Genomic DNA, 21,249 nt, shown 5'->3' on the forward strand with positions numbered 1-21,249 from the left:
TCTGGTCAGAAATCTCTGCACATCCCTTTGCATTTTTGGCCAATAATAAAAATGGTTGAGCTGCTCTAGTGTCTTGTCTATGCTGAAATGTCTGGCTAGACCTCCATTGTGCTTCTTCCGAATGATATTTTCTCTCATTGAACAGTTAGGAATGCATAATTGTCCTCCTCTAAACAACACCTTCTCTTGCAAATTATAGTCCAACCACGGACTATTATTTCTTACCAAAGGATTCTGACACGCTTCATAAGCCTCCCTGAAATCCGTGTTAATTTGATATAATTCTTTCAAGTGCTCAAAGCCCAGCACTTGTATCGTACTCTCCTTCAAGAGTAAGGCTCTTCTACTCAACGCATCCGCCAGCTCGTTGGCCTGCCCGCTGATGTGTTTCAACACAAAGGTGAAACTCTACAAATATTCAACCCACTTAGCATGCTTGTGATTCAGCTTGTGCTGTTGCATCACATATTGCAATGCAGAATTATCCGAGAATAAAACAAACTCATTGCCTAGCAGATAGTGTCTCCAATGCTTCAGTGCTTAGACGACAGCATAGAATTCCTTGTCGTAAGATGAATACTTCTGCCTGCTTTCGTTCAACTTTTCACTGAAAAATGCAACAGGTTTGTCTTCTTGGCTAAATACAGCTCCAATGGCCGTACCGCTTGCGTCACAGCGAACCTAAAAAAGCTTTATGAAATCTGGAAATCTCAGGATCGATCTCTCTATGATCTTCTTCTCTAGTAGCTGAAAACTCCTCTCTACTGCCTCGGTCCAACGAAAAGGCTGACTTGCCTTCTTTGTAGTATCCAACATAGATGCACAGATTTCACTGAAATTTCTTAAAAAATTTCGGTAAAAACTTGCCTGCCCATGAAAACTACGTACCTCAAACAGACTTTTCGGGGATGGCTAGTTGACAATTGCTACAATCTTCTCTGGGTCCATCTTCAACTCATTTTCTGTAATCACAAAACCTAGATAAACCAATTCTTTTTGCAGAAAAGTACACTTTTTCAAATTTATCAGCAGCTTATGCTGCTGCAATTTTTCCAGCACTTTTCGAACATGTTGAAAGTGTTCCTCCCTCGTCTTGTTGAAAATTAATATATCATCCAAGTACACTATTACAAACTTCCCAATGAATTCTTTCAGCATTTCGTTCATTAATCACATAAAGGTATTGGGTGCATTGCTTAGTCCGAATGGCATTACCAACCACTCATACAGTCCTTCATTAGTTTTGAAGGTTTCCTTCCACTTATCCCCTTCTCAGATTCTAATCTGATGATACCCACTCTTTAAATCAATCTTTGAAAAATATGTTGCCCCGCTTAGGCATTCCATCATGTCGTCCATCTGTGGTAGTGGAAACCTGTACTGGATGGTAATCTTATTGATGGCCCTCGAATCTGTGCACATTCACCATTCTCCTCCTTTCTTGGGAGCGAGAATTGTTGGAACTGCGCAGGGGCTCAAACTCTCCCTTATCATCCCTTTATCTAGCAATTCCTGCACCTGTTTTCTGATCTCCTCATTGTCTTTGGGGCTCATCCGATACGCTGCCTTATTCGGCAAACTTGCTCCGGGTATAAAGTCAATATGATGACTTATACTTCTCTTAGGGGGCAGTTTATTTGGTAAGTCATCCACCACTATATCGCTAAACTCCTACAACATCTGCTGAATTTCCGTAGGCAAATCTGACACCTCTGTGTGTAGCAGCACCATCTTTGCTCTTCTTACAACAGCATAGCTTACTTCATTGTCTTCAATCTGTTTCAAAAACTGTTTTCCGCCCATTAATAACACTCTCGTCCCACTTGTTTCCGTTGTCTCTTCCTCCTTGATGGGCACAAGCGTGTGCTTGATCCCATCTTTGACAAACTTATAACAGTTTGTCTTCCCATCATGTACTACTTTCATGTCATATTGCCATGTCCTGCTTAGTAGTATGTGACATACATCCATCGAAGTTATATCACAAATGACCTTATCCTAATATCTGTTGATATGGAACTCCACTTCGCATTGCTCATCCACCAACAGCTGATGACCTTTTTGTAGCCATGATACCTTGTAAGGAGTGGGGTGCTTCAACCGCTTCAACCCCAACTTTTCCACCATCTCCGTGGCAACCAGGTTATCTGTGCTTCCACTATTGATAATCAACTTGCAACATTTACCGTGTGGCTTACAAACTGTTCAGAACAAGGCTTTCCTTTGAGTTTGTTCAACTATTTCTTTGGCTGGTTTCAGCAACACGTTGTTCAAAACTAAGGCTTCCCCTGTTTCTGGCGCATTTTCTGCTTCTTGGGAAGGTGCATCTGCTTCCTCTGGTTGTGAGACATACGCACCTCTCTGTCTAGCTTGTTCCGCCTCAAGGCACTCAAAAGATCTATGCCCCCATTTATGGCACCTGTAGCACTGATAGTTAGCTCCTCTGCCTCGGCCATTTCCCCTTCCTCACTGATATGGCCTGCCACCTCTCGTGCTGTCACCTTTTTATGTTGTCCCGGAAGCTTTGGAACTGTTGCCTTCTTCACTATTTTTGGCAATTCGTCCTCTGCCTTAAGACTGTCCTCTTCCTCTGCCGATTCCCCGTCCTCTCCTAGCATTTTGTTTCCTGGTGATCTTCTCCTCTGCTTTCATAGCACTCTGGTATGCTTCTTCTATGTTCTTCGGGGAAAGAATGTTGATTTCATCTAATATTTATAACCTTAAACCATTCACATACCTTGTTGTTTTCTCCGGGGTGTCCTCCGTATAACCGGCTCTTAAATTTACCTGATAGAATTCTTCAATGTACTCCCTTATTGTCATCCATTTCTGCTTCAGATTCTGCACTTGACGATGTAGTGCAATCTGGTAATCCTTAGGCAAAAATCTGCCTTTCAACTTGGCCACCATCCTTGACCATTTCTTGATTGGAAACTTATTCATCCCCCTTCTCTCTGTTTGTACATTGTCCCACCACAGGGCTGCGTGTCCCTTCAACTTTGTTGCAGCAAACTTAACTCTCCGATCTTCACTGACCTCTTCACACTCAAAATATTTGTCCATATCACTAATCCAATCCAACAGGACCTCTGTGGACAAGCTGCCATCATAATTTGGGATTTCTGGTTTAGGCTTACTACTCGCCAATAGGACTGACCTCAATAGTCTCATTTCCGGCCCTTCTTCATCCGATCCATCTGTTGTCACTATGGCTTCTTCTTTGTTGTCATCTCCTACCTCTGGATCCCTTCTCCTTCCTGCTTCAACTACCTCCAAATGGGCAGTAAGGATCCTGATCTCCTCTCGCAATCCTTCATCTGCTGCTCTCTGAGCACCTCTTCCATGTCCTCGTCTTCCAACTTCCATTTCTCAGAAAAAGAAAAAATAAAATAAAATAAATAAATAAATAATAATAATAAAAATCCTGCTCTGATACCACTATGATGGGACCAGCTCGCAATTCCACACTCTAATAGTTAACAATAATATGTGATTGCGCTAATCAACAGTTATATAATTAAACAATGATTTGGGATTTAACACTGGTGATTAGGGGTTAATCATGGGATGGTTCTAGATTGCGTTGAGTGGCATTTATGTTGGACTTTATTACTATAGTGCTGTCAGTACATGCCTTGGTTATCATTTCCCACTCTTCGGTCTACGCCAAAACCCTGCCTCTATGTCATTTCTTCATTTTTGTTTTTGCAATTTTGTTGTGCTGATGGTTTGGTCTGGAGGCGAGGTTTCGTGCTGCAAATGCATGGGTGTAAGCCACAGCTCTATGTGCGCCCAGCTATGGGTTATGCTGCCTGTTGGTATGGCACCTTCACTTGTCATGGTAGCTTCGTTGCTCGGTTACTTGGCACAGTGTGATGGTTCCGCTCGTCTGTGTAAGAGAATGGCTTCTGTATCTTCTGTTCGGTAGCTAAACTTGTATTTGATATGTTGTTCTCATTTTTATTGTGGTTCTTCTGCTAGTTAAATTTAATTAATGGGTTTGCATGCTATAGGGCACAGTCGCGGTGGCCTCCTTCTGCTCACAATTCTCTTCTGGTAAGCTATCTCTTCATGATTTATTTGTCCCCTGTGTCTTCCTTCGGTTCTAACAAGAACGGCTCCTTGGTCTCAGGATGTCACCATGGACTGTGGCTCAGTGGGTTTGCATTCCTCCCACGCAACTAAACCTCCAGGTAATCAATTCGTTCACTGTGCAGATAATTCCTTATGCTTCGTTTGCTTCTCGCTATTCCTTACTCTTCGTTTGGGCTGACAATGTTGCCCTGTTTTGATTGCACAGGTTGGGGGTTCGTTCTTTGGCGTGGTTAATGTAAACGCTTCGGCTTTGTCCCGGTAGGCTCTGCTACTGTTGTCATTTTTCTTTTAATAGTTGGTCTCTGTCGGTTTTGTTGGGCAGAGTCCCAGTTCTTGTTCGCTTGTACTCCTCTGTCATTGCTATGCGACCTAGGTTAGTTGGTACAAACCCTTGTTTGTATTCCACAATTTGTAATTGTAAAACTCTGTGTTGGAGGGTGGCCGTCCAAAACCCTCGCCTTAGGGTTTTGCTGGTTCGTTTGGTTCTTTCGCTGTTCGATGGATTATCCCTGGACTATCATATGTATACAAATATATATATATATATATTTCGAATGAAAAGAAATATAGTGTATTTGGTTAGACTTGTTACCTATGTCCTGGATTTTGTTACTCAACGTTTATATACTTGTTCTTGGTCGAACTGTTCGAAATGTGCTTTACTCTTTCGATTGTGGACTCTGTTTGTTGATTTCCAGCCTTCGTACTGGGAATTCACGTGCAATTCTCGTTGTTTGCTTTATGTTCTTTAGGAGAGAAAATAAATGGAAAGGATAGGCATGCACAGTATCTGCTTATTTTGGTTTACTCAATGATTAAGGAAAAGTAGATAAATGTTACAATAACTGTTACAAATGGACTTGAATGAAAGAAAATTATTCTCTGTATTCTATTTCTGTTCTCATATGCTGAACCCTTCCATGATTGTATTACATTGAATTTTATATTGTGTTGGAACAGTTACTCAAACTGTTCTCAGTTCCATACAGTTACCTTTTATAATTACATGATTGGAAATCTTGTTGGGTTTTCTTGTACTATAGGAGTTACAATATTACATTTTTCTATTTATGAACAGACATCTATAAGATGGACTAAGAAAATGACAAAACAATGCAACTGTTATGACACTGCCCTAACTGCACTGTTTCTATTATTTCTTAACTAATTAATAATAAAACAAACTAATTCCTAGACATTGTTTTATTCATCAAACATAAATGAAATTAAAAGTTTTTGAACCTGTCCCTCTTGGCTGAGACCAACACCCGGTCATGGTGCCCTTAGCTGGATGCTCTTGCATCACATCTAATGCAAGCTGGCCAAATTAGTCCCAACATAGCCTTCAGATTGAATTTTTCAAACTAGTTTTTTCACATTGATTTTGCAGGTCTTAAATCAGGTTGATTTTCAGATGGACTTTTGTAGGTCTTAAAGCATGTCAGAGCAATGCAAAATAGTCCCAATTTATACATTTAATTTATATAATAATGTGCCATAGAAACCATCTCATAATCTAATGTGAAAGAGTCCTAATTTAATATGAACTATATAATAATATGCAGAAGCAAAGAAACTACTAGTGGGTTGTGTTTAGAATTCTTTTTGTTACTTATGTAAGAGAGGGTAGTGCCTCAATGAGCATTCAACTTTGAAAAATACAGAAAGGAGCCATATCTCACTATCTTACCTTTTTAATAGAGAATTTGAGCAAAAAATCTATGCCTACTGTATCCATTCCCAAAATTTGCAACACCACCCCAAGCAACATAGTGGAAACACCCAAAATTAATCTATGCGTACTGTATCCATTCCCAAAATTTGCAACACCACCCTAGGCAACATAGTGGAAACACTGAGGAAATGCCTTTGATGAACAAAATGCCTCAGATATTCCAATCTTTTACCTACTTAGCTAAATTTAGTCTATTGCATCATGGTTATTGAAGACGAAAGAAATTGTACATATAACCAATCTTTCCACTTCCATAAGAAGTGTTTGAATGCTTACATATATAAAAATTTTATTGATATTTTTTTGCAGAGATATCTCTTTCCATAATATTTTGATTGAGATATTTTGCAAAGACATCTCTTGCCATATAAGTGAACCTTGGAAGACCGTTCATTACATTTATTGCTTATCAATTTATGGTTTCAAAGGATTCATTTCTTTTGTTATCAAAATATCTTGAAAATCAAGATGTCAAATATTTTTAAGTTTAGAACGTTCATTACATTTTTTGCTTATCAATCTTCACAATGGTTTCAAAGGATTCCTTTCTTTTGTTATCAAAATATCTTGAAAATCAAGATATCAAGTATTTTTAATCTTATTAAATGATTGACCTAGATAAATGGTACACTTAAAATTTATTATATTCATTATATTTTTATTATATTCATTATGTCAAATATATAAGAAAAGCTAGTTTTTTATTTATTTAAGCGTATATAGTTTAGTTGAGGAATATAAATTTTACCAAGAATCCATTTTGAAATGAAAAAAATAATTATAAAATAACATATTAGATTGCATATAGATAATATAAATTTTATTAAAAGATTAAATAAATTTATTGTAGGCATAAAAAATATAAATTTTATTAAAAAATTAAATAAATTTATTGTAGGCATAAAACTTTCTTTTATACTGAAATGAAAAAAAAAATTATAAAATAACATATTAAATTGCATATAGATAATATAAATTTTATTAAAAGATTAAATAAATTTATTGTAGGCATAAAAAAAATATAAATTTTATTAAAAGATAAAATAAATTTATTGTAGGCATAAAACCTTCCTTTAAGAATTAAATAGAAAAAGAGGTGTTCAAAGGTATATTTCACACAAATTGTGAAACAAATTCATACTAATCAAAATGAAACAGAAAAGTTGATTGAAAGTTGTGGAACAAATTCATACCAATCCAAATGAAACAGAGAAATTGATTGAAAGTTATGAATTTGAGAAATTGATTGAAAGTTATGAATTTGAGAAATTGATTGGAAGTCATGAATTTCTGTTGATTGAAAGTTGTGAAACACATTCATACTAATCGAAATGAAACAGAGAAATTGATTGAAAGTTGTGAAAAAAATTCATACTAATTGAAATGAAACAGAGAAATTGATTGAAAGTTGTGAAACAAATTTATACTAATCAAAATGAAATAGAGAAATTGATTGAAAGTTGTGAAACAAATTCATACTAATCAAAATGAAACAGAGAAATTGATTGAAGGTTGTGAAACGAATTCATATTGATCAAAATGAAACAGAGAAATTGATTGGAAGTTGTAAGTTGTGAAACAAATTCATACTGATCAAAATGAAACAGAGAAGTTCATTGAAAGTTGCTTTGACAAAGTAGCAAATGTAAATTTGATATACCGATTAGCAAAGAGCAAATGTTTCCAATTATAATCAAAATTCTAAAATTCTAACGGTGAATATTGTTTCTCAAATTTAACACAACCATAGACTTTCGCCCTCCTTTTGCGACTGTCTGATTTGTTCAGATAATAATTCAAGTACATATGTTTAATTCCACGACCATGAGAATTACCATGTTGGACTTTACAAAAAAAAATTATAAAAGAATTAGAAAATTCGACATTCTCTTCTTTTTTTTTCAGTGGGGGAGAGATCCCCACTGAAGAATCAACATACAACATATGAGGCCGAAGCCAACAGATATACATATCGCCGAAGCGTGAAGAGCATCATCAACATACAACATATGTGGCCGAAGCCAGCAGATAAACATATCGCCGAAGCGTGAAGAGCATCACCGAAACAAATGGCCTCCCACAGGAATCGAACGCAGCTAGGAGTGCGAAAGCCAACCGCCCCAACCACCACATCGTGCACTCACGTGCAAAAAAATTTCGACATTCTCTACCAACCTTCAATTAAATTAAAACTTTTTATAAAAATGTTTTTTATAAAAAGATCGTTAAATTCAATTCAAGATGACTGCTTTAAAAATATTTACTCACACTTCCTATCAAAAAGACAAAAAGAAAAAGACAAATCCATGTTTTCTTTAACATAAAGATTATGAAAATAACACCATGATTTTTTATAAAAGGATTGTTAAATGGAATAGAAAGCTAGACTAAAAACACGTAGCTCACACATTTCGATACCAAAAAATATTAAATAAATACACGCCTCGTTCATAATTCCCAGATCCAAAAATGCGTTAATAAAATTATAAATAAACAGAAAGCATTCACTAGATTTTTATTTTTCAATATTATATTTGTCAATGAATGGGGTGAACGGAATCAAAGGTGTCGTTTGTTTTATAAGAATACTGTAAACAATGCATTCTCTTTTTAAATGAATGGTTGTAAACAGAACCCGACCATGTGCTTCCACCACTTGCTACTGCTACAACAGGTTCTCATTCTCACGTGATGAATGGATGAATGAATGAACACATGTTTTTTTTCGTCTGGCTAACTGATGAAAAAATTATTAAATTATTATTCTTTTAATTTTCGGGAGTAAACAAGGAAACAAATCTGTGTGCTTTCACCATATTCATTTTGTCACGAAGAAAAAAATTTAAAAAAAAAATCTTTTTTTGATGGGAAGAAGGGAAAAAACAAAAAAAATTGATATTTATTTTGTTTATGAAAATTTATCAAGAGAAAGATTTATATGAGATTTACAATTGCTGGAGTTGTAAATTAGTTTTACCTGTTCTTTAGTTCTTGCGCAATTAGTTCTTTAGTTCTTGCTTGCTAAATTGCGCATGTAAAAAATGGTTTTGGCCTCACTTTTAGTTCTTTCTTGCTAAACTACACATGTAAAAATTGCCTTGCTAAATCACTTACTTTAATTATTATCGCATTCTAATTTTGTTATGGAAGGAAATAAACGCGGCATCTGAATCAGAGCAAGCTGCTGAGAAATGATACGAGATAAGATGGACCTTTAGAGGGAAATGGTTATGGCTAGCCCTGCAATACCACTTTTGGAACCACAATGTCATATGCTTGTTCCAAAATGCTCAAAATAAAAAGCAATAATAATTATCTATTCATTCATAAATGCAAGTATACCTTCAATAAATGCTTAAGCAATGATCAAATTTGAAGGGTTGCTCTTAATTTCCAAATTTGGAAGGGTAAATATTCATTTAATCCTTCAAAGATGAAAGGTTATAAAAGAAGTTGCACTTCCACTCAGAAGTGTATATTAAACAAACTCTTCTTAAAAAAAATCCAAAATGAAATAGTGTCCTTTAAAATCTTTAAATTTTTAATTTAAAGAGTAACTATAGTAAAAAACTATAAAATCTCAATATAACTTGGTAAATAAAGAAAATTCTAGTAAACTTGTGTTTCTTCTATTCATTTAATCATCTTCAAAAGTATTTGGACTTACATCATTGAAAATATAAATCTATTTGCCTATTGGAAATGGATAACTAGTTTTCATTTGTTTTCATACATCATAATAGCATTCAAATCTACCTTATTTAGAGCATGAGGTGCACTAAGAGATAGAAACATTAACATATACAGTGTCTCCAATGAAATCTTTTATCTATCATCATTTTTTATTTTGTTTAATTTTCAGAAGTCTCTTTCACACACTGATGTGGTTGCTGGGATAATGAGAATAGTGTGCCATAATTGCATCAAATATGGAAAGCCTTCAAACCATTTAGGTTCATATCCACATAGGTTTCTTCATACATATGCTTTTTAGGGTATGATTTAGAAATAGTACAAATAAATTCATCCATTTTAGCCAAACATCTAGTAGTATCCGCAATAGATGATTCCCCAATGCTACATTTTTCACATAAACATTTCGACCATCTTTTTGTTTGACAGTCTATATCATTCACTTCTTCATAATAATGTTGAGGAGTGAAAAACTTAGCAGCATTAAATACATGTAAATCTATGAATCTCCTATCTAAATATTCAATCACCTTTCAACAAAACATTTTCTCAAAAGAGTACAATCATCTAGTGTCCCTGATATTTTCATCTTTAGAAAACTTGTAAACCTCAATGGATGTAAATGTACAATACCTATAGTATATACAAATTCAAGGGTTCCTCCTTGTGCTTTAACTAAAAAAGAAGACATTTGCATTGCACCTACACCAAAAATGCTTCCCAAAAATCGTTTATGAAGCATGCTAATAAAAACATCTAGATGGATGCAAAATTTCACTTGAAATATTGTTTCCAACTCATACTTTTTTTTTCTCGTTTAACTCCCAATACTTTAACAAAGAATGCATGAGTTTAACAAGTCTTTCCATGACCTTTCCTCTAGAAAGCCACCTAATTTGATGAATTTGTAAGACCTTTAACTTAGTGATTTGAAATGATTATATTATCTCTTTCAATATTCCATGTATTTTAGTTGATTTCCCAAGCCATGAATAAACTTTGTTTCCAAATTTGTCACTAATGGAAAATGAGACGAAGCCTCATTGGTCACTAATGCTTCCTTATGAGCTATGCAATGGATATCTAATAAATGAGGAGCATCTTGACGAATTTTAGAAAATAAATCTTCATGAATACCCCTCATGGAAGATGCACCATCCAAACCAAAGCCAACAAACTTCAACAAAGATAGATCCATTTCTACTAAAAGAGTTCTCACTACATCATACATACATTGAGCCATTCCATCCTTTATTTGAAGCAAACATATATCCAATTGGTGTTCCATAATTCAATCAGTGCTTTCATCAACTAAAATTGAGTAAAATGGGCTATGTAAAATCTCTTCTTTTAGTTTGTTCGAATATACCTCTTTAGTAGGTTGAATAAACTTTTTTCTTAATGTTGTATTTGTGTATGCAGAATATTCATTTGTTAGAAGCACAAGTGGAGTGCAATTATACCTATTCAGGTCACACATTTACTTATACATTTCTAAATATAAATCATGTATAGCAACAAAATACATGTTTTCAATCACTGACATAATTCTCTCCTTCTCAATAGCTACCATTAGTTCTACATGTTTAGTGATTGGAATATTACTTTGTTTGCTTTCTCCCTCCAAATGTTGTAAACATAATTTAGAGCTTCTGATTTTTCATGGCCACTTAGACCACTCACTTGAAGAGTGGTACTTCCCTCTTTTTCAAATGGAGTATCTCCTTTAAATTTAACACATCAAGAACATTTTATCATTTCATTACCATTACAATGTTTTGAAACATACGCCCATGAAAATCTTGTATTCCATTTAGATTTGAATATTATTTTGTGATTTTTTGATGTGTTTTCTCTTTCAACAAGCTCTACACTATTTGATTCATCATATTAATGTAGATGAACATCAACTTCGTTTTGAATATTACATGGTTGATTAGAATGTTGTGGAAGGCCAAATGAATCAATAATTGAAAATTGTTTTTTATCCTTCTTTGGGCGACAATAGGAAACATTTTCAAGATTTACACCTATTAAATCAATAAAAACGATAAAATAAGTAAATAAATAAATTAAAAACCCTTAGCAAGATCGTGGGAGACAAAATTCAACCTTAGCAAGATACCATAGGATTTGACTACATATTTCTTGATAGGTTATCCCGAGGATGAACCACATTAGTTGGTTCGAAATGTCTATCAAATCCTAATGATGTGATTAATCTGAAAGACATTTATTTATTCTTTTTAACATTCAAAGAAACTTGTAGTTTTATGAGAGAGAACAAACACTTCATGAAAAATGGTACTTGGACAAGAAATCCGTATAGATTTAAGTAGAAAAGGAAAACAAGCAAGAGTTTGAATGAGAGTGGTATAGTTGTGGAGTCCAATACCCTTGATAAAAGATAGATATTATTTTCATAGTTGGTAGATTCATATAATTATGACGATAAAAATTTCCACCATTAACAATGTTAATGCAGAACACAACTTCAACACCCATGCCTGGGATGGAAGGATTCAACCAATTGAATTTAGTGTATTTGACCACAATGTTAATTTCCTAGAGTGTGGATTTTGTTATGCTCTTAACCTGCAAGATGATACCAGAATACCAAATATGCGAAGAAATATACCCATAACATAGAACAATGAGAAATAATAGCAAGTATTTTATTATTCAGAAAGCAATGTTCACTTGCCTCTTCGAGGGGGCAACCTCCAATAGAGCAGAGCTCGATTACAAAATAAGACACGATGCTCCTCGAGGGGAGTCTCTATCCTTTATATAGGATTCATACATGCAATACCATGGGGCAATACCATGGTTCTTATTAATACCATCTATCTAATACCATGGCCCATTTGCAACTAATTGGTTAACCACTTACAATTATTAATATGGGCTTTAGACTCTTTACTTAACTATAACCATGACTCGATCCTATTACATAAATAAGGGGGTTAGGGTGGGACCCTAACATGCCCTCCCCCATAAGAATAGCCTTGTCCTCAAGGCTGAAGCTGCGGAAACTGCTGAAGAATAGTGGTTGGTTCCCAGGTTGCATCTTCCAGAGAGGTGTCTTTCCACTTGACGAGGACTTCCTTGACCATGGGGCCACGCAGGTGCCTTTCTCGTGTATCAAGAACCTGTTCAGGTTGGAGCTAGATTGACCCTTCTTCATCCAATTCAGGTAGACTGTTTGAATTATGCAATTGTTCCCAATCACTTTCTTGAGGCATGAGACATGGAAAACTGGATGGATTTTTGCAGTGGGTGGCAAAGCTAGCTTGTAGGCAACTTCTCCAATGCGATGAAGTACTTGATACGATCCGTAGAATTTTGGAGATAGTTTCTGACAACCCTTTTCTTTGAGTGATGTTTTCTTATATGGTTGCAGCCTCAAAAATACCTGATCCCCTTCTTGAAATTGTTGTTCTGAGCAATGTTGATCTACTTGTTGCTTCATGCAGTTTTGAGCTTGATGAACATTCTCTCTAAGGTGGGCCAACGTGGTTGTGCGATTCTATAAGAGTTGATCCACTGCTTGTACCTTTGAGCATCCCTTGAAATAAGAAGTAGGGGAAGGAGGGAGTTGGCCATAAACTGCTTCATATGGAGTCATTTTGGTGGTGGCATGATAGTTGGTGTTATACCACCATTTAGCTAGAGGTAATCACTGTACCCAGAGATGTTGCTTTTCTGAAGTGAAACACCTAAGGTAGGTTTCCAGACATTTGTTGACTGCTTCAGTTTCACCATCAATTTGTGGATGATAGAAAGTACTGAGTTGTAGTTGGGTACCTTGTAGCCGGAAGAGTTCTTGCCAAAAGTTACTGGTGAAGACTGGGTCACGATCAGACACAATGGAAGTGGGCATTCCATACAATTTGAATATCTGATCCATGAAAGATTGAGCGACCAAAGTCGGTCTAAAAGGGTGGGGTAGGGCGCAAAAATGAGCATACTTAGAAAGTTTGTCCACAACCACCGTGATGACTGATTTGTTTCCTGACTTTGGAAGACCCGTAATGAAATCCATAGAAACCTTCATCCAGATTGAGGCCAGGATGGGCAATGGCTGTAATGTGCCTAGGGATTTGACTGTTTCTCCTTTGTGGCGCTGACAGACATCACATTCAGCTACAAAAGTAAGAATGTCCTTTTTCATGCTTGTCCAAAAAAAAGATCTTTCAGTGCGAGCATACGTCTTCTGAAAGCCTGAATGTCCTGCAGTGGGAGATGAGTGCAACTCTGCCAAAATGTGGCTTTTGAAGGTGGATGTTGGTGATATTACGACTCTATCCTTGTAACAAAGAATCTCATCCTGCCACGAGTAACCTGTTGTGGAATTTAGATCCGCCTGCAATTGATTAATGAGCTGGGAGAGCCAGGGATGTGAAAACCATTCCTTGCTAGCCTCTTCAATCCATTCTGGAATGGGAAGGGAAATTGCGAGTAGGGTACTTTCCTCCTCAAATTGGCGGGATAACGCATCTACTACAATATTTTCGTGCCCTTTCTTGTAAATTATCTCATAATCATATCCCAGCATTTTGGCGAGCCATTTATTTTGTTGTGGTGAAGATAGGCGTTGCTCCAAAAAATATTTAAGGCTTTGATGGTCTGTCCGGATTTGGAAACGTCGCCCCAACAAGTATGGTCGCCAGGTATCTACTGCATGTAAGATGGCCATCATCTCCTTCTCATAGGTAGATTGTACCAGATTCTTCCCACTTAGTTGTTGGCTCGTAAAGGCCAAGGGTCGACCTGCCTGCATTAAGACCGCCCTAATACTCGTACCCGAAGCATCACATTCAATCACAAAAGATTTGGTGGAGTTGGGTAGTGCTAAGACTGGAGTGGAACACATGGCATGTTTGAGAGCTGTAAAGGCCTATTGTGCTTCATCATTCCAAAGGAATGAATTTTTCTTGAGGAGTTGAGTGAGGGGCCTAGCAATGTGACCATAATTGCAAACAAAATTGCGATAGTAGCCTGTGAGACCCAAAAATCCTCTCAGTCTCTTCAAGGTCTTAGGTTGAGGCCAATCCTGCATTTCCTGGATCTTTTTGGGGTCCACCTTGACACCTTCACGCCCCACAATGTGGCCCAAATACTCAACTTCTTCCATGCCAAAAGAACACTTGGACATCTTGACAAATAATTTATGCTCGCGGAGCAGTTGCAAGAGCAGATCTACATGTTGAAGATGTGCAGCCCAGGTGTGACTGTAGATGAGGATGTCATCAAAGAAAACAAGGACAAATTTTCTGAGATATGGTTTGAGCAGGTGGTTCATAAGGCTCTGAAAAGTGGATGGGGCATTACAAAGACCGAATGGCATGACCAGGAACTCATAATGGCCTTCATGAGTTCAGAAAGCAGTCTTTGGAATGTCTACTTCTTTCATGTGAATTTGGTGGTAGCCTGAGCGAAGGTCAAGCTTAGTAAAGAATTGAGCCCCATTTAGTTCATCCAGCAAATCATCGACAACCAGTATGGGAAATTTATCTTTGACTGTCAACTTATTAAGGGCCCTGAAGTCTGGACACATACGCCATTCCCCATCTTTCTTGAGCACCATGACCACTGGCAATGAATAAGGACTAATGCTGGGACGAATGACGCCTGCTTCCAAGAGTTCCTTGATTATTTTTTCTATTTCATTCTTTTGGGCAAACGGATATCTATATGGGTGCACATTTGGTGGTTGGGCCCCTGGGACCAAAGTAATGCTATGATCATGTTCCCCTCTCGAGGGTGGAAGCTCATGAGGCTTGTCAAAGACTGGCAGATGGTTGTTTAAGATTTGTTGCATCTCAGGATGAATATGAAGAGAATTGGGTTCGAAGGCCTGGATGGCATTAAATTGAGCTATAACTCCATGGTGGCCCTTTTTTAACAATTTTTCCATTCGATGTGAGTTGATGATAAAGGGAGCTCTCGCCTGGAGTCTGCGAAGGGTATGTGTGTGGTTGTTCTGCTTAAATCTCATATATAACTCCTGGAAATCCATTGTGATTGGGCCAAGTGTGCGAAGCCATTTAGCACTGAGGACAATGTCGCACCCTCCCATGTGTATGGCAAATATGTGGGTCTTTAACTGATAATCTCCCATTTGAAGTTTGACATTTTCATAGCGGCCTTCACATTTTATTATTTCCCCATCATCAATTTGGACCTGGAAGTTAGAAACTGCTTGGACAAAACAATGCACTGCTTCTGCGACTCTTTGATGGATAAAATTATGTGTACTTCCACTATCAATCAAGACTACTACTGGGCGATGCTTAATAAAACCTCTGATTTTGAGAGTTTGAGGTAAAGAAATCCCTGCCAAAGCATGCAGCGAGATAACTGGTTCTTCAGGTACATTGTTCTGCTGGTTGTCCTCTTCTTCCTCCTCTGGTTCCTCAAGTGGTGGGGCTTCCTCCGATGGACTGTGATCAATAGCATCAATATGAAAGAATTTTGGCTCCTTGCATTTATGCCCGGGGGAGTATTTCTCATCACAGTAGTAACATAAGCCTTGCCGTCGCGCGGAATGGGTCGATCTTGCGGACAAGATAAACCTTCCTAGAATATAAAGAAGACCTAACGACAAGCAAACCAACCAGACACTATCTTTCTCTAAATATGCTTCAATAAACAATAGCAAACAAAGGTTTCTAGGGCCTACCTTTGGTCCAACGCAAGCTTGTGGATGCCCTCGCTCTTTTGATCCAAATGAGCTCCTCTTCGCGAATCTGCAAACACAAACAAGGCAAACAAATTAAATAGCACCTGAAAAACCAATTGAAAAACTAATTGCATGAAACATATTTAACATGAAAGTCAAGGAATCCATGAAACAAATAACATAAGATACTTGTTGAGAAAAATGAGTTTGATTGTATTAATTCAAAAGAAGAAGAACTTTACAACCTTCGCCTTGACGCTGTACAAGCTCCTCCCAGGGTCCAACAAGATGTCTCCTCTACTTTGACAAGTTTCACTCACTCTCCAATGGAACCAAGAGGTATGTGATCTCTCCTCTCAAGCTCAACCAAAGAGTCTCAATTTCACCAGCATTTACCCTCAAAATGTTCAGCTTCTAACCTCCCTAGTCCTCACCCCAATGCCTGTATTTATAGTGCAATGGAGGGAAGTTACTAGGTCCTCCTTCAAAGGGATAGCTCCTTTAGTCAAGGGATTAGCTCCTTCTCTTTTGGGATGCATGAACCACCTCAGAGCGAACAATCCACGTCAAAATTCCTTCTAGAAAACTCTAGAATTAACCAAAAGTGAGTTTTTTAATATAAAAATTGCGCCTTTTGACTTTCACAGGGGTCCGCACCTGCACCGTTAGGAACAGAGCGGGAAGGTACGCAGCTTTTGTACACAGAAGGTGCGGGACCGCAGGTGACCATGAGAGAAAGTGCGGAACCAGAGTTACATTGATTTTTAATGTCTTTCTCCCACTTCCAAAGCTTGATTTGAAGAGCCGAGGTTCTAGACTTGCTTAGGAGGACAGTACAAGTGATGATAGACCCATACTGACTGCAAATAATCATGGTGACGATATTTTTGTGTAACAGATTGCCCCCTAAAGTGCAAATTCTATAGTAGATGAGGATTTCATTTATCATATAGGAAGAGTGAAGTACTTTATCATTTCGAGGATTATCTTGTGGAGAGCACGGTCGGAACCTGTAAAAACATTCAATGCAAGATATATATATGAGATCATATCATCGCTGAGGTAGGCATTCCCATACTCAGATCAAAACTAACTAGAAATCTATCTACTGCTCTGATATAGGAATGATCTTTTGAAACATCATAAGTGTAGACTCGTGTGAACACAGTATGGACGCAACCATCTTTTATGAATAGTCCACAACATAATGAGTAGAAAATTCCTCGCAGCCTGGATGGTGGAAACTAGATCCAGGGTCTTCATTTCTACTTCCCGAAATAGTACGATCCTATCCATGCGAATAAATGTGTTGATGTCGAACATGGTAGAAACCACTTGATTACCAATCAATGATGTAAACTGTTAACAAGTGTGAGAGAAACCACCAATGATGTCAATGGCTCTCAAAGTACCTAGTACAATCCATGAGATGTGAGTAAATGTGTTGATGTCGAACATATCATGGAATCCTTTGATCGAAAGTCAATGATGTAAACTGTCGTCAAAGTCTAGAAACCTGCCATTGAGGCATGCAGATCCCAAGGTACTGACCATCTCTAGATCATCTTTCTAGATAATGAGCTGAAGTCGATAGAAAGCGATCCGTTGCAGGCAAGCCCACAACACGAAATCATAGATCAAGTTGAAGAAATTTTGTTGCAAGGACTGACTCAGGGATGGTCAAGATGGATGACAGATATTTTGCAGATGAATGGCTTATTGGAAGTGACCTCTTGAACACATAACGACACGACAGATGGCTTGGTGACAATTGACCCAAAGTTAATACCCAGAAACCGACTGAAGACTTTCAATGTGGTTTGATCAACTGTTAGGCAAAGGATTTCCCAACCCAGGTGAATAAAAGTGTCGTGTTCAAGAGGGGTTACAAAGTATGACAAACAGACTCATTTCCCTCTCTTTTCCCCCACCATTTCTGGCAAGTACCTCTTTATTTTTGACAAGCTTGAGGAGGATAACATTTGCTTGATTATAAGCTCATCCTTCGGATGAGTCCAACTTAGTTTAAATTCGAACCCTAAGAAGGAGTGGTTCGTTCCCATTTGTAATTGAACAGGTCCTTTACTGTGAAATTTTAACAAGTCCAATTTAGAAGAAACTCGTCGTTTTTCAATTTTAGAGAGTCTGAAAAAACTTAAGAAAACTCCAGGGTTGACCTTTTTCGTAAATTTGTGTCTCCCAAGCCCGAAAAAGTATAAAATAATACTTGAGAGAACCGCTTGATCTTTTACGACCAAGGAGTACTTTTTGTTATTAGTGTCACTGACCCGAAAAAGTAAAAAAGCGATCAACGACACGTCATTTTATAACCAATATCGAATTTGAAACGACAAAAATCCGGCAATCTTTTCATGTTTTTACGGTCGGAAAAGAGTTGTAAGTGGACCGTCTTTTAATTTCGTTTTAACGAGTGTAAAAGAAACACTCGGCAATATTTTCATGTTTTAGGAGTCAGAAAAGGGCTTAAAGATGACTCTACTTGTTTTTTTTCATTGAAAATGATAGATTTCGCCTGAATAATCCTGTATTCTGCACAAAGACACAAACATTACTCATACCTGTTTGAAATGGATAAAAGCGTTGCAAAATACCTTTTCAAAGTGAAACATGAACAAATTTGTGATTTATTTACTCAAAAAACTTATAAAAAGGGCCTTTGTCAATTCATTTTTACCGTTTGAGTTTGGGTGAGAAAATAGTGCTTTTGCTTAGAAAACTTCCCTTGAAGATTGTGGAAAATCCAACCGTCAGAATCAAGCGTCGTCTTCTCCAGGTAATCCACATCACCTTACTCTTCATTTTCAACCATTTAGTTTTTTGATTTAGCCCCTCATTTTGTTTTTTGGGAGAGTTTTTAGGCGCAAAACCCGCACGCGGGGGTCCGCAGGTTTACCATTGCGGACCCGCGGACCCCGACTTTTTCTCCATTGGGAAAAAGCTCGAGGTCCGCACCTTCCGTGTAGACAAAGTGCGGACCCACGCACTGTGTCTAACGTGGAGGTTGCGTACCCCGCAGCAAGGGTTTTGAACCTAAAATTCTTCAAAAATGGACCAATCAAAATGTTTTCTAGCAATCTAATTAATCTTTATACTTGATGCAGAGAATATATCATGCTAGATTGGCGAGAACGGGAGCATGAGGACGTGGATACCGCCGCATGGAATCATCAGCCTTCGCTTGACGCTTTGAGGGCATGCAGACTGTACAAATTCTGGACCATTCCTGGCATGAGGGCTCAGGTAGATTTCTTACAGTGGCTAGTTGACAGGTGGAGCATACAGGACCAGTGCTTTTTCATTGGCGGACACCAGCTCGTAATCGAGCTGGAGGACATTTATTTCTTAACTGGTTTGCCTAAGAGAGGCGAGGACTTGACTCTATTCGGGACTAGGCCAGGTGGCCAGTCTGTCGATAGCCTCCGGCCAGAGTACTGCAACAGCCAGGCTAAAGACAAAGGGATAGACATAAAGACCATATCCCGTCCTGAGCTCATGGTGATTGCGTTTACTGTCACCAGAATTTGCTGAGCTTTCGCATTACATGTTGCCACCGGATCCCAGATGCGTATGGAAGTTGATTGCTTTCAAGGCACCATCTTCAACTGGTGCAATGCTGTGCTGGCCAATGTGAAAGGCCAACTGAACAGGGCCAAGAACGGACGACTAAAGACCTTTGGTTATGGGGCTTTGGTCATGAGTTTTGGCATGGAGAGGGTTCCTATGCTGATCCCACAGCATCTTACTGTTGGAGTTGGGCTTCCTCAAGAGCCCAAACTGATGCGATGGGTCACAGTCATGGCCCGTCACCCGGACGAGAGGACAGAGGTTGCTCGGTCCAAACCTAAGTATTTCCAATGGTTGGAAAACCAGGTTTTTGCCATTCAGGATTTCCCCTACGCTAGGATAGATTTCCGTGGTGACCCAGACATGGTTCTTCCACCAGGAGAGCAGTGGGACGAGTTAGGTAAAATCCTTTTCAACTTTTCTATTTAAATTTTTTTTTTATATTTTTCATCGTCTCAAAACTGATAGTAAAAATTTCAAATGTAGATGTGGGTCCACAGCGACCAGCCACTCTCTGGCCTTTCGAGAGGAGGCAACCAGTTGCACCCGCGCCAGCCCCACAGGACGAATCAGCAGAGGTTTTGGCCGAGTTGGAGGGTCATCTTGAGCGCTTGACAGGAGATATTCCTGAGACTACTATCGACGACATTCCTCGTCGACTTCAGCGCTATGTGATTGGAGTCCCGGGACCTTTTAGGAGGTTCTTTTGCAAGGTGGCTCGGGCAGTGGTTTCTTATAGAGATCATCACCAGTGATAGGATGATCGCCTTTTGTGGGCACATGTGACATTTTTGTTTTTGTACTTATCATTTTTGCCGATCATAAGGAGTTTTTCAACCTATGATCGAAGACGATGTATTTTTTGACACACTCCTATATATATATCACTATTACCGGCTTATCTTGTAAATCATGTCATGGAATGGTTTTAAATTTACATGTATGATTATCGTAAATGTCTATTTAACATTTGAGAAGCAATTGCATCTGCTAATGTATTTAAAGACCTTGGAATATGCTGATATTCAATGTAATCAAACTCACGTTCCAAGAGACGCACTCTCAAAAATAATCTTAATAACACTGGATTTCTAATGGCATACACTCTATTAAGCTGTAATACAACGAGTTCAGAATCCAACCTCACTATCAAACTCTGAATCCCAAATGAAATAGATTCAGATAATAACTCAATCATCGCACTATACTCTGCAATGTTGTTTGTTGTTTGACCGAGGCTTACCCCATGCATAGAAACTAACTCGTCAGAGGGCGAATACATAACCCAAGCTGCGGAAGAAATGTTCTGTGTACTACGACAAGCACCATCAGCAAATCCAATGTATGTTTGGAGAGGCATTGACATCTGCAATATAAAGAGTAAAACCAAGATAAGCAGGAATAATGACGAAAAACACTTTCTAAGCTAAACACACTCTTTCAACTAAAACACACT

Source organism: Pinus tabuliformis, chromosome 8 (assembly GCF_031772625.1).
Source record: "Pinus tabuliformis cultivar Carrire ecotype Pingquan chromosome 8, CPIR1, whole genome shotgun sequence".
Classification (NCBI taxonomy): Eukaryota; Viridiplantae; Streptophyta; class Pinopsida; order Pinales; family Pinaceae; genus Pinus; species Pinus tabuliformis.